Source organism: Pinus tabuliformis, chromosome 2_2, assembly GCF_031772625.1.
Source record: "Pinus tabuliformis cultivar Carrire ecotype Pingquan chromosome 2_2, CPIR1, whole genome shotgun sequence".
Classification (NCBI taxonomy): Eukaryota; Viridiplantae; Streptophyta; class Pinopsida; order Pinales; family Pinaceae; genus Pinus; species Pinus tabuliformis.
Window position 1 is genome coordinate 331,921,436 of NC_142300.1, and position 21,423 is coordinate 331,942,858.

Here is a 21,423-nt window from a genome sequence, read left to right on the forward strand (position 1 = left end):
TCATTTCCATGCATTAATTTGACCTAGTGCTCCCTTGTGTTCCCCTAGCACTCCCTAACACTTCCTAGCATGCGTTGGCACACCTTGGCACCTGGATCATCTTGGCCACATGCTGCCATGGCACTCTAGCATGACTTAGCACTACCTAGCATAGTATGTCACTTCCTTCTTAACACACATGGAACTTGCTGACAATCCATGTTACACACTCTTATTCACTCATTTCCAAGTAAATTTCTTGCAATATGTTTTGGTCATCATCACAATTTTTTGGGTGGGAACCATAGATGGAATAGATGATACCTTGTTTGGAGAAAAATTACATCATCTTATCAATGAGAATATACTCGCATTTTCTTACTTCCTTTTCAAATATTTGTATTCATTTAAAAAATATCCAATACCATGAAAAGATATATATAATGGCATGGAAATTTTGTTTAAAAATTCCTTTTCCATGGCATGGAGTTTTTTTCCCTCATATTACCTACTTTCAAACACTTTGTTTATGCAGTTATAGTTTTGCTCTACCCACACTCCAAGATGTGAATTCCTTTTTATCTAAACCCAACAATTAAAATTTGTCGCTCTATATTCACCATACTCAACCACTCTCGCATTCAATTGCAAAGGAGCCTAGCAGAGAAAGTGGGCCTTCTTTGTGTCCTCAACATCAAAGATGATGCATGTGTTGGGGTTTCGAACACCCACAACATTGGGTAAGAAAAAGGAATCTGATCTCTCTCCTACAAGTCCTTCGACTCCTACAGTCACGGGTTCAACTGTCTCAGTTAGGCAGCTGAGGTTGGTGTACTATAATGAGAAGGGAAAATTTAGAATGGACCTGAGGCCTCGGTACTCTTCAACTAGTCAAAGGGCCTATCAATGTCATTTTTGTCTGCATCCAAGCGTGTTAAGGGAAGAGATTCATTTAAAATCAGGTTTGTGGAGAAGACATAGTAACATTTTTTATTAAATTTGAATAACAATAATATTTACTTTGTATCTCATGTAACTCATACAAAAAGTGGGGTAATAGTGGGCATGTAGCATCAAGCTCGACTCCTTTTATTCCAAATTTTTGCATGAAAACCTTTGTGTCACTTGTGTCATAAAGCCTTCGTTGTAGAGTGTAGAGTTAGCACCTACCTCTGCATGGCACAAGCTACACATACCTTTCGACTTGGTTTTTCACCTTTTGTCCATTTTTTGTGTGGAGTCTGAGAAACAAGCTTCACATACTTTCTTTCCATACATCTGTGTGAGTGTAACTCTGCACATTTTCTTTGCCTCAACCAATATCAAAATAATTTGTGAGCTTCTCTCAAGGCACAAATACATGCTTCAAGCATGGAAATTAGCAAAGTTTTTAAAGAAGAAAATAACCATGGAATTAACCTTTGCCATTTCAAATCTTTCAGGATTCTATTGAGAGTTTTTTAGAGACAATTATTAAATGTGCCTCTTTTTTCCCATTTTCTTAATATAAGGCACATCTCTTATTACATTTCTAATCAAGATATTTACATCAAATATTGGATCAAAGGGCCAAGGACTCTACATAAATTTTTCCTTGTCTAATAGAAGAATAAATAGTTAACATGTCAACTTGGCTCTAATGTCCTGGGAATTAATAACTATTCTGAAAAATGACTACTCTTGTTTGAATCTAGAAATCTATTTAAGCTTTGAAAATGGATTTTCCTCCAAACTGATCTTGGACGGGTTCTTATTAAAGGCTTCTCTATATCTCCTCCACTAGAATGAATGGCTTGTATGTTGAAAAGTATAACAAAGTTCCCTTCTGTGAAGCTTGATCATCCCATTGTCACCAAGAGCTCCTCCTTTTCCCCAAATTGGACCCAAAACAACATTGAGTACTCAATTATGATCCAATCTGAGAAATCCTGAGCGACACTACAACTTAAGAGGGCATCCTCCATCATCTTTTGCTTTCAAGTCTTAACAAGTCACACAAATTCCTGACCATCCTGCATTGTGCAAACTATCTTTATCTTATAAATTTTGATTGAATGTCTTCCATCCAAAAACTTGGAATTTAAAGGAATATTTGCTTGTCTATTTATACTTTCTTCATTGTTGTTTGAAACTTTGAAAATGTTAAAACTAGACAAATGTAGTGTTACCCAGTGAACAAATATGTGTGAAATGGTTGTCTAACAACAACTTGAAGAAGCAAAGTGGGATTTATTTATTTTTTGAATTGTTAGGAAGGAGGAGAATAATTGTGTAGATGATAACAACAACTGAAGATCTAATTGAATTCATGCAGTTCAATTCTTGAATTCGATAGTGGTAGTGCATGTTGTTTGATGAGTTATTTGTTACAAGATTTATTTATGAAATTATTCAAATAGTGGAAGGAATGTAATGATTTGTAAGGAATGTCAAAAGTTTCTTCTATGATTTTTTTTCCCATGAACAAAATGTTTTATTTATTTATTTGAGAAGAACCAAAAATACAATCTTCAAGTGCGCACTACACAGTCAAAATTTAGTGTTTCATCACTAACTATCTACTTGATTTTATTTTACTTATTCATATTTCCTTGAAAAAAATATGATTGTTCTGCTAAAGAAAGATCATTTCTAGTGTCCATGACTTAACTCCAGATCACTGTTTAACCTTGAATAAAGCATATGACCAGTCTAATAACAACAACTATACCATAGATTAAAAAGTCCATACAAGTTACATATTACATATAAGTTCAACAAGAAGATAACAATTAGAAAAGTACTTTAGGCCAACTACCTCAAGGTCACTAAATAACCACCAAGATATTCCTTGTCTAGAAATTAGTTTTCCTACAACTGAAGTCCTTCCTTTGAGAGAGTATTTGTTGTCCTATTAATTTCTCTAAACACATGAGATATTATGATCATCTGGAATAGCTTAGAGTGCTATTTCAACTGAGCAACTAAGGGAGATAAGGAAGTATTCTGAATCTGAACATGCACATTCATCCATCTAGTTACTAGTGTTGGGTCCCCAAAGTCCTGTAGATGACCAATATGCTTTTCAAATCTATTACAAGTGGCCAAAATAATGGAATTTTAACATAAAGAAAGAACCCTAGAGGTCTAAAACTGTAACCCTAGAATCAACTTCCCAGGGGTGCAAATTTTGCATACAATCTCTATTTGGGGCACACAATAGTCCATTTGAAAGAAATATATGAGGATACAACTTTTGGTTGGGACTATGTAATGCCATGAAAACCTTTGGACCCATATAGCCAAAAAATATCATTTAGGGTCTAAAAATGACTTTATAAGTTCGAGACCCAAAAAACCATAAAAAAAACTGATAAGAAGATAAAGAACCATTTAGTTAGTGGAAGAGGTGGGCAGCCACCAATATCCACCTGAATTAGAGTGCCACTTAAGTTTAGGGTGGGAGATAAGGTATGGTTGCATTTGTATAAAGAATACCTCTTAAGATCCCATTGGAAGTGTCCCCCCCGGCTCTCCATTCTTATATAGGCCATACACCAACACAAAGGTTATGGGTGAAGATGCTTCCAAATCAAATATTCCTTTTTCTTTGGCTTGAACCCATTTAATGTGGAGCTACTTTAACCATATTTTCCACCTCTCATAAGCACCTCATGTTCCTAGTTTGGCGCACGTGTCTCACTAGGAGTCATATTCCACAAAAGTTTCCCCACTTGATGGAGGAACTTGAAAAAAAATGGACCACTTATTCCTAAGTGGGTATAATCGATTCAAGAGAATACTAGTGACCACCCACTTGTTCCATTGATTCAAAATTATTCCAAATCTTGGTAGTTCTAGTATAGTGTTTTAGGTCTTGAACTTTCACTGCCTTTTTTGGGCATTTCCCTTTGTAGTTTTGGAATTTGTCATAGGCTAAAGGCACATATTATGGATTGTAATGATCCAAGAAATGCCCTAAATGGAGTTTTCATGCAAAATTTGTAGCCTCAGGAAGTTGATATATCAATTAGCCTCTTTGGGGCGCACATTCTTTTTGGCACATCATTTCCTAGGGTTAGGTTTTTTGCATCTTAGGGCATCATACTTTATGTTCAAAGGTAGTTTTGGCCTCTTGTAATTTTTTATTGTGATTAAGAGTAGTTGACACATCTCTCTTCATATATAAGCTACCACCATTCCAATTAGTTTGTATCACTTTGCAATTTATAGTTTTTTTTCTATTTCATTCATTAATAAAATTTGTATTTTGTTGTATCACTATACTCTTTTCAATACCTTTTATATGTTTTCATTTATGTTTTTGCATAATAAAATCCCCTCCAAACCTTAGGTCTATCTATGATTTTTCTTTTAGTAGAAGCTTCTACCTTTGGATGGTCATGGGTCCTAATATTTGAATATTGGAGCAAATTTCCAACTTTTTTATATATTTATAATGGTTAAGAATGTGTGCTTCCTCATAAGAGGTCATAGGTTCAAATCTAAAGGGGGATAGAGTATGTACACCTTTGTAGACTTTAGCAGTCAAATCACTATGTAGACATAGGTCCCTTGTCCTAAAAACAATGAGATCTCATACACCAATTTGAAAGTCCATTGTCCTACAAACAATAAGGTCTTATTGTCTCGCTTAGCCATGAACTTAAAAATAGATTATTACTACTATATTACATATATTAGCTCTATTTAACCTATATTAACCTCAATCACTATTTTTCCAATGAAAAAAAATATGCGTTAAAAATCTAGAGTAATGTAAAAATCTAGAGTAATAAAATTTTACAACTACTTGTTTACCCTTACCTTTTTTTTTGTTAATATGGAAAAACATATGTAAAAAAATTGAGAGGCAAGATGGATGTATGTTAAAAATTTGAAATTTTGTGGGTATGTTAAGCATTTGAACTTTGGTGGCTTATCAATTGGAGGGAAAGCCAAGGCACATGCCCAAGGAGACTTGTACATTAAAAAAAATGCAGTTTGCGGTTCTTGGATATTTGAGGGTTGAGCAATTTTGGCCATTAAACATTTTTTCTCAGACAAAGCTTTGATAGATTTTGTGCAGTGATAGTTTTCGGGGCCTTTTAAACCGGGCAAAATTGAGGGATTCTAAGTTGTCGTATGTGTGAATTTAGGCACTCTACTGCACTTCCTCGTATTCGAGAGTTTAATTAATAGAGAGTTTCTTCAATGGATACTACTTTCAGCACCATCAATACTGCTACAAGTCCTCACACTCTTAAAAAGTCTTTGGAGGTATGCATTTATTTTCCAAGTATTTTCCTCTTGTAAATATGGAGCATGTCAGAGCCTCTAGAAACATGCCTAATGTACAATTTTGTGGTTTTGAGCCTATTCACTATCCCTATTACATTCAAAGTCTGCACCATGTTTTAGTGTAGTTGAGTTAGGCTGGCTTCACTTTCTCAAAGTAAATTGGTCCATGCCAATAAATAATTTACGGCACAAGACTTTAATTAAGATCGCAATTTGGTTGTAAGTCCTTCAAGGATGTTTGTCGAGAGAAAATTTACTCGCATTCAAAATAACATATAATTTCTAAATTATTTTTTGGTAGGTGTCTGGAAAAAAAGTCGCCTTTATGGCCCATCTGGTGTGTATATATATAAAAAGGAAGGGGGCTTTGTTTCTAACCTGCAAAGAAAACTTTCTCTGTCCAGATACATATGACAATATAATACAAAAATTGGCTGCGTTAACATGTTTTTTGGGACAACTAAACTCAGGTAGAATCAAGTGCACTTGATTTACCATTTCATGACAAACCACAACATGGAGGTGGGCTTGAATCTTTAATATAAACACGTGGCCTGATATCCAGGTGCCATGAGTTTGTTCCCTACCTCAAGGTGCCATAGGGCTACCATAAGGGGTTGGGTAAAGCCCTTGGGAATGGAACCTATGTCGATGGTGTCAAGATCCCACTCCGCAGGCCTTAAGGGGAACATTGGGGTGGGATTGGGTACGTAATATGAAATATGTTCCCTAAGTTTAACTCCTACCTCCATGTCCTCATGATTGTCAAGTAAAGCATTTAGGAATGGAACTTTGGCTAATGGTGTTGAGCTCTTTGCTTCCCAATCTTTAAGGAGAAGTTAGGATTCAGGAGTCGGCTTAGGCTTGTAATACATTCTCCACGTGCCATAAGTTCAACATTTACCTCTAGGTTCCCCATAGATGCCTGGTAAAACCTTTGGGAATGGAACCTTTGTCCCAGGGCCTTAAGGAGAACATGGGTTGGGTTTGGTTTGTAAGATGAGTACTAAATATTCATATCTGGGAGCCACATGTCCAAAACCTACTTCCATGTGCCCCATGGATATTCAAGGTGTTAGGCAAGGGCCATCACCCCAGGTGCATTGGGTTAGTCAACATTCATATTTTATATAGCAACCAATTTTGTTATGTCCATGTACTTTTATTGTAGGTGAGCACGAGAAAATGCCTTTGACCTCCTAAAGTATAGACATTGTATTTCTTTTTATTGTTATATGTGGGTGTTTCTTTTTGTTGTTATATGTGGGTATTTTATGCATGGGTAATGTTATATTGGTAATCTATTACAGAATAATGTTACGTCATCTTCATGAATGACAATAAGATGATTATCTTTGTAACTTTTTTGTTTTGCAGATCGTGCAACCCCCAAATGATAATAGCTCAAGCCTCTTTTTCAGTCCAAAATCTAACTATTTGGTGGCCACATCCTAGGATAATTAGGTTTGTTCTCAACTGTCTCCATTTACTGAAATGTGGACTCATTCATATGAGATTTTGGGGATAATGATATTATTGTAATAATTTTGGACTAGTGTTTTGTTTTTATCTTCTGTTATATTTTGGAATGTAGGTTACTAGGTTAGATGTTGGAAGGTCCTTCAAACTGGGGCTAGCATGCCAAAAGCAGCAATGTCACATGACCAACTGGTGAGGTGCTTCAGATTGTGGTTGGAATTCTAGTACCTGTTCTTTTTTCTTGTGAAGTTTATTCAGAAGTTGTAATATGCTTGTAGGAACCAGGGTTGTAGCTTACTTATGGCAAGAACCATTAATGAAGTTTCAGAGTGTGCTTCTAAGTTTTTATATTATGTAATGCTTCGTATGCAGGTTCTCTACTCGACATGGAAGGATGATGGAACTGTTGTTTTCTCTGTTGGCTATGATAAACAAGCTAAAATGCGGCCACTGTTGACTAGGGTTCAACCAATAACTGTGGCCATGCATGATGCACCTATTAAGGAAATTGCATGGATTCTAGAAATGAACTTGCTTGCAACTGGAAGCTGGGACAAGACACTTAAGTATGTATATGATGGTTTTCTTTGATTCCGTCTCTCTTTACTTATTTATGTTATGAGGTTTCTTGTAAATGTTAGTGGAGTTGTGACCTTATGAATTTTAAACCCATTGGAACATAGTGCCAAAAATTTAATATATTTTAGGCTTTGAGTCAAATAGAAAATTCTCATCTGGCGAATTTTTTTATAAAATTATGAGATTAAAGGGAAAAAAAATGTTAGATTGACCCAGGTCCTAGATTAAATACTCAAAATTCTTCTTACATACCCAATACTTGTATTTCACTTACTACCATAGCCTCGTACCTATGCAACCTTGTTAGAAACAGACACAACTTCCTTTTAATTTGCATAAACATTGTATTCTGCAATTTTTCATATAAATTGTGTTGTCCCTAATGATGAATTTTAATGCTTGGATCTCCTAATTGCAGCTGCCTATCACTCTCTCCTTTTATTTTATGCATTGATCGATAGGTAGAGGACCAAAGGTTGACTTGAACATCGTTAACTTGAAGTTATTTAAGACTGCATCAACCTCTCGTTCAAACTTGAAGTAAATTTTGGAATCTTCACGAGCCTTTTCCTCTAAGGTTCTAGCCTTGTCCATACATTTCCAAGCTTTAGAAACACAGATTATTTTCTCCAAGTCATTGAGCTGAGGAATGTATACTCCCTTATCAAGATATTGTATTTGCCATTGAATGATGTCATCTAGCATATTTGGAATATTCTCCAATTCTTCCTTGATAGGCCCCATCCTCTTTATATAATCATCAAACTTAGGAGTTTTATCTTTAATGCCTTGAATGCTCTTGTAGAATTATTTCTAAACCATATTTAGTTCTACTTGGATCTCAAGTGACACTTTTGAGAAGGGTGTAGTCCATGCTACAATGTTAATTATGATGTATGGGGAAATGGAACTACACTATCTCAACCATGGTTTTCCAGCTAGTGCCCCTACTATACCCAAAAGGCCTTAAAGGAGGTCCCACTAGACTAGGATCAATTATTAACCACACGTATGATTCATGAAACATGGTGCCATCCTTTTATCCATATAGTCTGGCTAGCAGCAACATGGAAATTCTGAAATGATGCTTCAATCTAGCAGTTGGATACACCTTTTATATCCTGGTCTTAAAGATTTTTGCATAAAACCACCATTTTTTAGTAGCATGCTAGGAGGTACCTCATCCATATCCCTTTTCACCCACTCCTCAGATAGACATACTTTAGGCTCTAGGAGGAACTTTCTTGACAATATGTTGAAGGTCTGGTAGCCTCCAACTAGGCTCTGGTGTTGGTTTAGGATCCATATATTGGACAAGTCCACCTGGCCTATGAGCCAAGAGATTACCTTCACACAAGGAAGAAGAAGAGATCTAGAAAAAATTCTATGGAGGCCTAATTTAGTCACATTCTTGTAAATGTTGATACTGAGGTCATGTTCAGGATCATTGTGGATGAGTTCTGACTCTTGAGAAATCCCTTGAGCTGAACATTTGATAAACTCTTCCCCACTAGAAATATTGCTCATTTCTTATCTTGCATTATGTGTCCCCCATGATTAAAGGATGATGTTCAGGAATCACCAACTCTGAAGATTTATTTGTTCAAAGTTTATTTTCATCTATCTTCATCCTTTTGACTTTATTATCAATTCTTACACTAACTCAATACAAGAAGCTTAATTTTGTACAGGTTATTCTACTCTATTCATAGTACAAATACAATAAATGCATAATTATACACAATATACTTGTTCTTGATTACAGGAACACACTTAACTGATAGAACAAACCAGTATTTGACATGGAATTTGATCTACAGGTTGTGTTACATTACTCTGTGTAACAAGCAGTTGAATTGATTATGAGATAAACATCATGTTTGATTTCAATTACCACCTAATGATAACCTGTTGTATAAATGATGCCAGTTATAACTCCATTTCTTACACTATTCACATAATAGAAGTAACCAACTTAGCTTACTCTTGTTTCCATTATTATAGTAGACTCAACATAAGTAGAACCGTAATCAAACTAGATTTAAGTTGTTATGAATACTAATGGTAACTATGCTCAAATAGATTGACTTGTATTACATAGATCACAAAGTGTGATCAATACTACTACCTTGTTCTAGTTATATTGATGGGTATTATTCTATAAGCCATGTATTAGGGAAATCCTTATTATGTTCCCTTAGTGTAATTAGGTTACATGTACTTGTTACACTGGATACTGAATATTTAGGCATATAACGTAACAACAACACCAACACTCTACATGTGTATTCAATGGAAATATGACTGTGTGTCTGGTTGGATTTATAAAATGACCCAATAAACTCAAGCTACCCCCTTGACCTATGCCTTTCATAGTACTGCTATTGGATAAAACCCAACTTTTACGTGCTTTCGCAGAGAGGGAATGACAGAGTAACTAGAAAATATGGACTAGCTCTACAATCTTTTGGTCCTCAATCTTTATCTCCTCCATCATCTACTTAAACCACTACATCAAACATTGGATCTAAGGCTGATCTTGTTAGAGACACAATCAAAATTCACTATGCATAGGTATTCCCACAAGGTGATGCTCCTACTTCTTGATCTACCGATGCTCTCACTTAAGAAACAATCCAATTCTACTAGTAAGTGTTGATTGAACCGAGTGTAGTAATGTCATTAGGTGTAGTTTAGTGTGAGTAGAAGTAGGAGTGATAGTGGTAGTGGGTGGAATAGCTTGTTTGAAGGCTATTGTTTGTGAGGTTTCTTGAAGGAAGTTCTTATTCCATTCTCCCTCAAGACATTGGAATCCATGGGGACGAGAAAACTTGTCGAAGCTATGCTGTCTAAGACTGGTGTGTGTTGGGGTGGGTCACCTTCCTATATGTCAGTAAGTGACCCAATCATAGAATAATATCATATAAAAGGATATCTATCATTATATATATAAGTACGCCTTTATTTTTTGCATCAAATGAAATGGGTTTCAATAGGTTCTTAAGCCCTAATATTTCTCCTGACAGCATGGTCATAACTTCATAACAAATTTTATCGATTGAACAAAGGGTTTTGACCCGAAACTCATTCATATGGATGAGGGTTTCTACCCTAGCACAATGTTGGGGTGCGAGAAGCTCTTTCGATCAATCATTTCTTCAATTATTTAAGAGAGTAATCACATATATAATAATTTCAAAATTGCATATATAATAGCAACATTTTCTACTAAAACGTAATTACATATATAATAAATCATAATTACATATATAATTAGGGCATAAATGCATAATTACAAATATAATATATGCAAGGACCAATGGAAAAAGGAAAAAGCCTAATTAGATATATAATAAAGCATTGTCAAAGAAAAGAATCAAAAAATCATAATTACATATATAATAAAGCATAACTCGAACTAATAACTTTGACATGATGTTCCGAAGAATCATCATCTTAGGCATTGAAATCCACATGGGGGTGTAAGGGCAAGAGGAATGGCCCCCTCCTAGAACCATGAAGTTACTGTAAGAACTTAATTGTTCCAAAGTCAAATTCTCCAGATAGAGGAGAAAGAGAGTCTGCCCTCCCAGCCAAATCATTGGGGTGACTCCAGGAGAGGGAATCGTTAGAGAAATTGATTGGTCGGTTTGCCAATCAGTCAAAGTTGTCTCCAATTTGAAATATTCCCGTACCTCTCCCCAAAAATGGTGCAAGTAAGAGGCTTTAGGCTCTATAAGGAAGGCGATCAAACATGCAACCACCTTCCTGAAACTAGCATCCACCTCACCAATCAATGCACGCGTATCACCCTGTAACATAAGCAGTAATATCAGCATGGAACGAGAGACAACAAGGGGCCCTAAAATCACCTCTACCAACATTGGTCACCATAAAGAAACAAAGCATTATACCTTCATATAAACAGAGAGCATGGCCAAGGAAAATGATATTGGTGAAGTAAGCATAGTAGTAATAAACCTTGCCAATACCACCCATCCTTAGGACCATAATACAAAGATAAATTACACCAAAGAGTGAGCACAAAGAAACCTTGTATCATAGCTAGGCACCCCCCTGATGACCCCCAAAATGAGGAGCACAAGGACTAAGAATAATTCTTAATGAGAGATGATTTTGATTGATGTGCAAAGATTTGGAATGAATCTTCACAAGAAGAGGAATTATTCAAGGAAAATGAAATATAATTCATATGATGCTGACACTGGACAGAAAGAGGGTATGGTTTCATACCTTGAGGGTACTATGCGGCAAAATTCATGCTCCGCATAGAGTGGATTTCGATGCATTGGCTGTGGCACAAACTTTTTTAGTTCAATCGAACGATGGTAGGGCAGTGTAATGTGGATGAGGTTAGAGTTCCAACGATTGAGCTAGATTAGTCATGGATTGAAAGATATTCAATTAGTAGGTAAGCAGGTCAAGTTTCTTTCCTATATATTAGATTTGGTATAAAGATTCTGTCTAAGTGGTTTATACCATCCCTAGGCATGGAAATTAGTCAATGATGAGTTGAAAGCATTGAGTGAGGGGGTATACCCCAAAGGAGGCGAAGTGCATCTACTTATTAGTTTGTAGTTCAGTCCCACACTGAATCTATGTAGTGGGAATGGTATGGTTATACAGGGTAGTATCAGTACCAATATGGTAGCAAGAATGGTATGATTATATGTTGTAGTTATATATGAGCATATGGTATCAGTACTGGGGTAGCTAGTCATCTAGTAAGGATGGTATTGGTACTGAGATGGTATTGGTTAGAAAGTAAGCTAGTAAGTAAGATGGAGTTGAGAGAGCCTGAATCTTGCAATTTGAACATTGGTACATTTCCTAGTATATAGATTAGATCCCTACACTCGGCATCAAGCATCCTATTGTATGGGAGAGAATCTTGCTCGACTAATCAATCCATCCAAGGGATGCTCCCTCACCTCCACAAGCTCTTTATTTCTTGTCTGGAGCTACTAAGAATTCAACAACTATAATACCCAGTTGGACCATCCGGTTATTGTCAACGACCAAGAGAAGGTGGAGGAGATGTGAAGGAATGAATGTTTGGCCAATGAACTTAATGGACCAAGCAGAGGAATGAACTACTTTTCTTGGCCAATGGAAAAAGCAGAAAAGAAAGATAATTGGGGGTGCCATCCATTTACACCCTCTAGCCATGGTCTGAGTGAGCATCCCTTGAACATCAATCTAGTTGTCCAAGCCTTTCATCTTATTTCTTTCCTTCGGTCTGAGCATCAATCCAAGATAGTTTAGTTGGCTAAACAGAGTTAGGCAATGCCCTCCTTTAGTATCCTATCCTGAACCCCCAGTTGCATTGTTCAGAAGGAAGGTCCATGCTTCCCTGGTTGAGTAGAGCTTCACCCCTGCCTAATAGTAACATATCAAGATTGGTTAGGATGTTTCCCACACCCCCAGTTGAGTGAAGGAGAATCAGCTAGACCACCCGAAGTTGTCTATTCTAGTGCCTCCAGAAAGAACTGTGTTGGCTTAGGAAAGAACTCTGTTGGCTGGGCTATTAGCTAGCCTTCTCCAGCCCACACTGGCCATCCTATTGAACCCCCTATAGGAGGCAGGAGTAGTGATTCTTTCTTGTCATCATACATTTTGATATGCACCATGTTATGTATTTACTACTAGATAATCCATTTAGCTATCATGATTGAATGGACCAACTTCTAGAAAATCCCTTGAAAGCTGAAATCCCATTAATATTTTTTGTGTTGGTTGATAGCTGCTTATCATAGTCCCATCTAACAAGTTTTTCAAGCTAAGATTAACTAGATTAGAAGTTATGCAATCTAAGAAGACATGGTACTCCTTTCAACTTATCATATACATATGCCTTATTATCCCAATACAAAACCATGTGCTCCATGGCACTGACTTCATTTGCACTGGCCATTCTCTAATCCTGATGGCATGCATATTTTTCTAGTGACTGTCATTCTTTTTTTGCTCCAACACAGTTGAAGAATGAAAGAAAAGCAACAACTTTTAGTGTAGGTCACCCATTATTTTTTTGTTTTTGTTGTCAAAATATGTCTTATATTTACAGAAAAGTATTTACAAATGTAACAACCCTCGTGCAAATTCCATGTAATAAAAGTTAAAAACAATAACCACAGATGAATGGGACACGTATTTAAGTTGAATGTTGGGAAATACATCCTAGGGGGTGTTCATTTGGTTGTTTATGACTAAGGAAATTGGAAAAGGAAATGGCTAAGTCTTTGGAAAGGAAAAATGTCATTTTTGGCACAATTATTTATGAAAATAATGGAAATTAGGAGAAAAGGAAGGTGAAAGGTCACAGGTTTCATGTGAGGAGTAAAATGAATGAAAATAATGGAAAATGAAGAAAATAGAGGCCTCATTCATAAAAAGGGTTATGAGGATCAGTTGGTAACCTTTTTTTATTTTAGATTTGGAGTTTTTCACTATTCTCTCTCTCATACTCTTGGATACTTATAGTTTTCTTGGAGCACTTTGGAATTGGAGAAAGAAAGGCAAAAGAAGGGAAGAGAAATCAAATATCAAGCAGGGAAAGGTAGGATCAAGAAGCTACATTAGGCTTCGTTGCAGGTATCGACTTGCATGTTATTTTCCTTTCTAGATTTGACATGCATGGGATTGCATGTGTTTCTTTTCTACCATGGCATGGGTTTTTCCAGGTGTGGCAGTGTTTTTAGCCTAGCCTTACCATTTCCTGTTAGCTTGATGAGATGGGTTCTCTCATTCGATTTATGCGGGATGGCTGGATTGGATTCGAAGCTAGGTCGGGTGGATCTCCAAATTGAAAAACACATGGTGTAGTGGTCCCTGAACCGGAATGAGGATGCATGAAGCCATTGGCCTAGTAACCCCTGAACTAGACTGTGGGTTGTGGTAAAGCTAGATTGTGTGCCTCGGTGGGCCTGGGAATCCTTTCTGGTGAATGGTGGAATATATGATAAAGTCAAAAGGTGGATTTTCTCTCCATTGGGCCTAGTGATTATGAGATGGAATGCACGGTAAAGCCGAAGAGACTAGGAGGCACTCAAATTCCTCACGGTGTAGGCGGAGAAATCTGGTGGCATCCACATTGATTGGTGTTTTTGATGTGCTCTATGAGTCCCACATTCATGCTTGGAATATGGCACAGGGTGATTGGCTGAAGAGAGACTTGGCTCAACCAATATATGGTCGGGTGGAACGTGGTAGCCCCATCACTCGTTTGTTCATTACATTGATTAATGAGAAATTAATTCCATTGATTTTCATGTGTAAGTGTACTGATACCTATCTATCTATCTATATATATATATATATATTGATATAGATATAGATATATATATATATATATATATATATATATATATCTATATATATATATATATATATATATATATATATATATATATATATATAGATATAGATATTGATATTGATATCTATATCAATATCAATATCAATATCTATATATATATATATATATATATATATTGATGGATGATATGTTCATTGTAATTTTGTTCCTATTATGCTGGTTAGATGTATATTATGTGACAGCAGTTATGTATGGCTCTCAACATGTTTCTACTTGTATTTGAATGGAGATGGTATCTATGACCTAATAAGTGATAAGGTAGTAAATGACATCACGAAACAATGGTTCATGACGATTCTCAGATAAGTATGAGATCCCTATACTTAATTCTATTGTTTACACTTCTAGGTTACATGTTGACAATATGTTTGATGAAATGCTTGTCATGGCTAGTAGGGGTCTGGTTAAGGTCTTGTTGAGATTATTTCTTTTGCATCATTGCTTCCCTGTACTTTACTTGATTTTAAGCTTTCATTCCATTCTTGGTAGTGGCCTGGGCTTTGGGCCTGAAAAAGTGGCTTAAATCCCGGGGTCACTTGCACAGAACTGGAAATTTTAGTTCACATTAGAGTGGCAGGTAGGCATATGAGAGAGAATTATGTCTCTCGTTCCTCCCTTGCCCATAGCATGAGAGTGACTATGGCCTAAGAGATCCAAAACATCAATGATGCCCAGGGATAGGTTGTCTGAGTGGCTGACTTATCTCCTGAGGGTTCTTTTGATGATGTTGGATGACTGTGTGTGATGTTCTATCGATTTCACTTCCTTAAGGTCACCTAGGAGGTCGAATATGATCATAGTAGCATCTCGCTTCATGTTTACCCTAGTTGACATAGTTACTTGGGTGGATGTGGGAGGAGGGTGTTACGGAGTGGTATCAAAGCATGGTTCAACTCTCAGACTGGAATGGGTTGAATGTGTTAGTCATGCATGCATGTCAGTTTTATTTGTGTCTCTTACACTTATATAGTTGTTGCAATTGCTTGATGTTGGGTTAGGCTTGCAGTATGTTTATCATGGAGAATTTGATGTTGAATTCATGAAGAGTGTTTGACATGAGTATGTGACTGACTGTATATGGTTACTTGTCACATACATGTTGACTTTATGTCACCTACTTACATCCTTGAATGTTAGGTTACATCCTTGAGTATTTGATTACATGTATTAGTCTTGTAGGTTGATTGCAAGAACTGATTGATTATGTTCAAATACATGCGTTTATGTGTATTTGTAGTTGGCTAGGCATTGCTTATGCATATTTTTGGTTGCATGTAGCAATGTGTATAATGGAGTAATGATTGTTGTCATGCATGAGGTCATAGCATGCATTATTGATATGGCCTTGCATTGATGAGTGAATCCTAGTTAGATTAATGTTTATGAGTTGATACATTTACTTGTGTATGTCAATTTGCTGTTATGATTATGTTATACATGTATCACGTTGATTTGGTGATCTTGCAGACAATGTATCCTCCCCAAGCTATACTAAGGTATGTTGGTTTATTATGATTTGGTCTATCTAACAAATTATGAATTGCATGAAAAGAAATATCAAATGGCTATCAAGGTGGTAGATTACATAGTATCTCCCTATGCATCAAATGAGCAGTGTGGTGTGGGACATACTTCTAATTTGGCCAATAAGTTGAGAATCTTGAAGGAAGAGATAAGGAGTTGTAAGGTAGATACTGATTGGATCATACAGGAATAAGAGAAGCAAGCAGAGGTCAATGCTATACTTCTTCAGAGTTTTTCAGACTTGCAGCGACAAGGGTTACTTCGGATCAGCCATGCACATGAGGATAGGACTAATGGAGCATATGGTAGTAGATCTCTTGGTAGACACAGGTCAGGTAGATCTGATACAGTGAGAGATGACAGGTTGTTGGACACTTCGGAAAGGAGGGGTGATGAGTACAGGTATTATTCTAGTTCTGGTTCTGATAGACATCATGATCATCGTCGTTATCATCCTTACAGGAGGAATGATAGGGGATACTTACCGGATGAATTCAAGAAAGAAAAACCACCTACTTTTGATGGAGATGTGAAGAAGTAAAAAAAGGTAGAGGCTTGGATACTTGGGATGAACAAATTCTTTGAGTTGCATGAGTACACAAATAACATGAAGGCTAGAATAGTTGACTTCAGCTTGAAAGGTAAAGAAGATATCCGGTGGGAATATGTTAAGTGGGTTAGAGACATCAGGACATATGACTTGAGTTGGTGGGAATTCAAGAGATGTTTCAGGTAGAAGTACTTGTCAGAAAGGTACTATGATAGTAAGGAAAAATAAGTATACGAGTTAAAGATGGGATCAATGACAAACGGAGAGTACACGACCAAGTTTCTGTAACTATTGAGGTATGTACCATATCTTACTGATGAGAAGGCTAAAATTCATAGATTTGTTAATGGTTTTCCATTAGTATTTATAGATCGAATTGAGTATGATGAGCCTTAGTCACTTGAGGAAGTTATTGGGAAATTGAAGCATATCTATGAGCAATCAAAGTGTAAGAATGAATCTCAGCATGGATGGAAGGAAAAAACAAAGGTAGAAGTAAATGGTAGCCTAAGAGGACAAGGCCTCAACATGTAGATGGGAAAGAAAATGTGGCTTTGCAAAAGATATTTAATGCAGCTAGATAGGGACATGGGTCAAAAAACTACAATAGCAACATAGATGTGAGGGAACTGGTCAGTTGGAGTGTTAGACATGTGGGGAGGAACACCTTAGGAGAGATTGTCTGCAACATCAGGGTGGAAGGCCTAAGATATACAGTGCATAGGAGGCACAAATTGTTGGGGACATTAGTCAGAGTATTCCATGTATCTATGTAGTAGTGGACAACAGGACGACATAATACCAGGCATCTATCATTGAGATGGACGGTAAGCTTTGTGATCAAGTTATTTTTATTTTAATTGACCCTAGATCTAATTATAGCTATGTCAGTCCTAACTTGGTGGATAAGTGTGGTTTGAATAAGGAATTACATGCAGAGTCTTAGTTAGTGTAGTTGGCTATAGGTACAAAGAAGCGAGTTCATCATTGGGTAAGAGCTTGCACATTTGATTTAAATGGTATGCCTACAACAACACATTTGAATGTGTTACCGTTGGGATCATATAGTATGTTGTTGGGCATGGATTGATTGTATCTACATAGAACCAAGGTTGACTGCTATGGCAATGCTATTAAGTGTGTTGATGACAATGGAGAACCAAGAGTCTTGCAAGGTAAGAAGAAAGCCACATCATTTAGGATGGTGACAGCTATGCAAGCAAAGTGTAGCTGTAGGAAAGGGTGCAAGCTATTTGCAGTACACATTTCTAGTGATAAGGGTAAGGAGGTTGAGGATGTATATGTGTTGAACAAATAGCCAATGTTGCAGCAGTTTCAGGATGTATTCCTTGAAGAAATTATAGAGTTTCCACCTCACAGGGAGGTAGACTTTTCTATTGCATTATTTCCAGGGGTAGCTCCAACATCGAAAGCACCTTATAGGATGAGCACACTTGAGTTAGTTGAGTTAAAATTGCGGCTGAAGGAAATGTTGGAAAAGGGATACATTAGGCCAAGTGTATCACCTTGGGGCACAATGGTCTTGTTTGTGAGGAAGAAAGATGGTACTCTCAGATTATGCATTGACAACAAGAAGTTGAACAAAGTGACCATCAAGAAAAGGTACCTTTTACCAAGGATTGATGACTTGTTCGAACAACTGAAGGGAGAAACAATGTTCTCGAAGATCGAATTGAGATCCGAACACCATCAGGTACACATAAAAGAGGGGGACATTTACAAGACTGCGTTCAAGACCAAATATTGGAAATACGAGTTCATTGTTGTTCCATTTGGCTTAACTAATGCTCCAACTACATTCATGTGTTTGATGAATAGTGTGTTGCATCCACATTTCGATAATTTTTTTATTATGTTCATTGATGATATACTAGTATATTCTAAAAATGAGGAAGAGCACACTGAGCACTTAGAAGCAGTATCGAGGTTGTTGAGGGAGCATCAGTTGTATGCTAAGCTCATCAAGTGTAGTTTCTTTTAGACTTAGGTGCACTACTTGGGACATGCTGTCTCCAAGGAAGGCATTGCAGTAGATCCAGAGAAGATAAGGGCCATCATGGAGTGGGTAGCTCCTAAGAATGTGGATGAGGTCAGATCGTTCATGGGATTGGTAAGATATTACAGGAGGTTCATCAGGAACTTCTCACATATTTCTTATCCCATTACATCATTGCAGAGGAAAGGTAAGAAGTTCAAATGGAATGAGGAGTGTGAAGCTAGCCTTGAGCCACTTAAGCAGTTGTTGACACATATACCAATGTTAGAGATTGTAGATCTGGACAAATATTTTGTCGTATGCACAAATGCTTGCAAGAGAGGGCTTGGTGGAGTCGTTATGCAAGATGGATAGGTGGCATGTTATGAGTACCGGAAACTAAAAGAGCACGAATAGAACTACCTGACACATGATCTTTAGTTAGCAATGATTATACATGCACTGAAGATGTGGAGGCACTATCTTCTTGGCAAGTGGTTTATGCTTATGAGTGATCAAATTGGGTTGAGGTATTTGTTTGACCAACCAAATATGAATGACAGGCAAGCTAGATGGTTTGCCATGATCAACGAGTTTGATTTCGAGATCAGGTATATCAAAGGTAAAGAGAACAGGGTGTCAGATGCCCTTAGCAGATGGGTAAAGGTACATCACTTGGCAGCCATGACCTCCCATGGGACAGAATTATAGGATATGATTTTTTAGGTAGGACAATAGGATGTTAGGTATATGGATATTGTGCATAGGCTACAGCAGGGTGATAGTAGGGTACATGTACATATATAGGTGTAGGTACAGGTACATGTGCACAGGGAATGGACTATCATCTTACAACATATGGATTGGTCAAGTTCTAGGACATGATATATGTACCGAATAACAGTGAGCTCAAGAAGGTGATCTTGAGGGAGTTTCATGTGAAACCCTATTCAAGTCACCCGGGTTATCAGAAGACACTGAAAATAGTGAAGAGGTATTACTACTGGCCAAATCTGAAGAGGGATGCACCAGAGTTTGCGGCTAGATGTTTTGATTGTCAGCGAGTGAAGGCAGAGTGTAAGCATCCAGGTGGACTGCTACATCCAATTGTGATTCTAGAATGGAAATGGGAGGTCATTTCCATGGACTTCATCACAGGGTTTCCAAAGATAATGAAGCAACATGATTCCATCATGGTCATTGTGGGTAGGTTAACAAAGGTTGCACACTTCATTTTGGTGAAGTCTACGTTCTTAGCTAGTGATGTGGCACAGGTGTTCATCAAAGATGTGGTTAGACTACATGGTGTTCTGAAGAAGATTGTGTTAGATAGGGATGTGAAGTTCACTTCCAAGTTTTGGAAGGAGTTATTTGCAGGTTTGGGCACAGAGTTGGCCTTCAGAACAACTTATCATCCGCAAACAGATGGATAGGCAGAGAGGGTCAATAAGATATTAGAGGATATGTTGAGGATGTATGTGATGCATCAACAAAGGAAGTGGGAAGAATATCTCCCTTTGGTAGAGTTTTCATATAACAATGGTTATCAGGAGTCTTTAAGGATGAGTCCTTTTGTGTCATTGTATGGGCAGAGTTGTAACACTCCCATTAGTTCGAATGATTTGGTTAGGAGGGTATTGATGAGACCACATATGTTGGCAGACATGGAATAGGAGATGTAGGTGATAAAAAGGAATCTAAAGGCAGCATAGGATAGGCAGAAGAGTTATGCAGACAAGAATAAGTTGTTCAAGGAGTTCTACGTTGGGGAACAAGTGTACTTATGCGTTAAACTGAAGAAGAGCTCTTTGCATATTGGATTGTGTGCCAAGTTGGCACCATGGTTTTGTGAACCCTTCAGTATCATTGAGAGGATTGGGCCAGTAGCCTATCGACTTGCATGACCTCCAACAGTGAAAGTCCACGATTTTTTCCATGTATCTTTTCTTAAGAAGTATGTTAAGAATGTTGATCATGTAATTGACTGGTCTATATTTTAGGTGGAACCAAATGGATAATTCCAGCCGAAGCCTCAGTGTATATTGCAGAAAAAGGTGCTCATGCTTCGGAACCGAGAAATCGAGCAAGTTAAGGTGCAATGGAAGCAATTTGGGCCTATGAAGTTACATGGGAGATGGAGGATCAGATGCGGGCTATGTATCCTTCCTTGTTTGTCGGTTGAGGCAAAGCAGCTTTATATGGTGGTTTGGTATTTGCTTATGGTGGTTTGATATATGCTATATGATGTTTTGATATATGCTTAGACATGGTGTTTATTATATGTTTTGATATATGCTTTGGTATATGATTTGTCATATGTTTTGGTATCTATATTTTTTATGATGTTGCTATATGTACACCCATGTATGGATGTAAATACCGTAATGAGCTATGTTATAAAGCTCCACTATGTGGTATGGGTGTCATGTCATTATGGTTATGTTATCATGTTATTATGCTAGCATGTGGTTATGTATCATGATGTTATGATGTCATGTGGATTGACACTTAGTAGGATGATCACTGTAAATATTGTAATGATATCTGATATAAAGCTCCACTATGCGGTATGTTGTCATGTTGTCATGATGTTCTTCTCTTAAGTAGATCTTTCATTGTAAATATTGCATCGAGCTA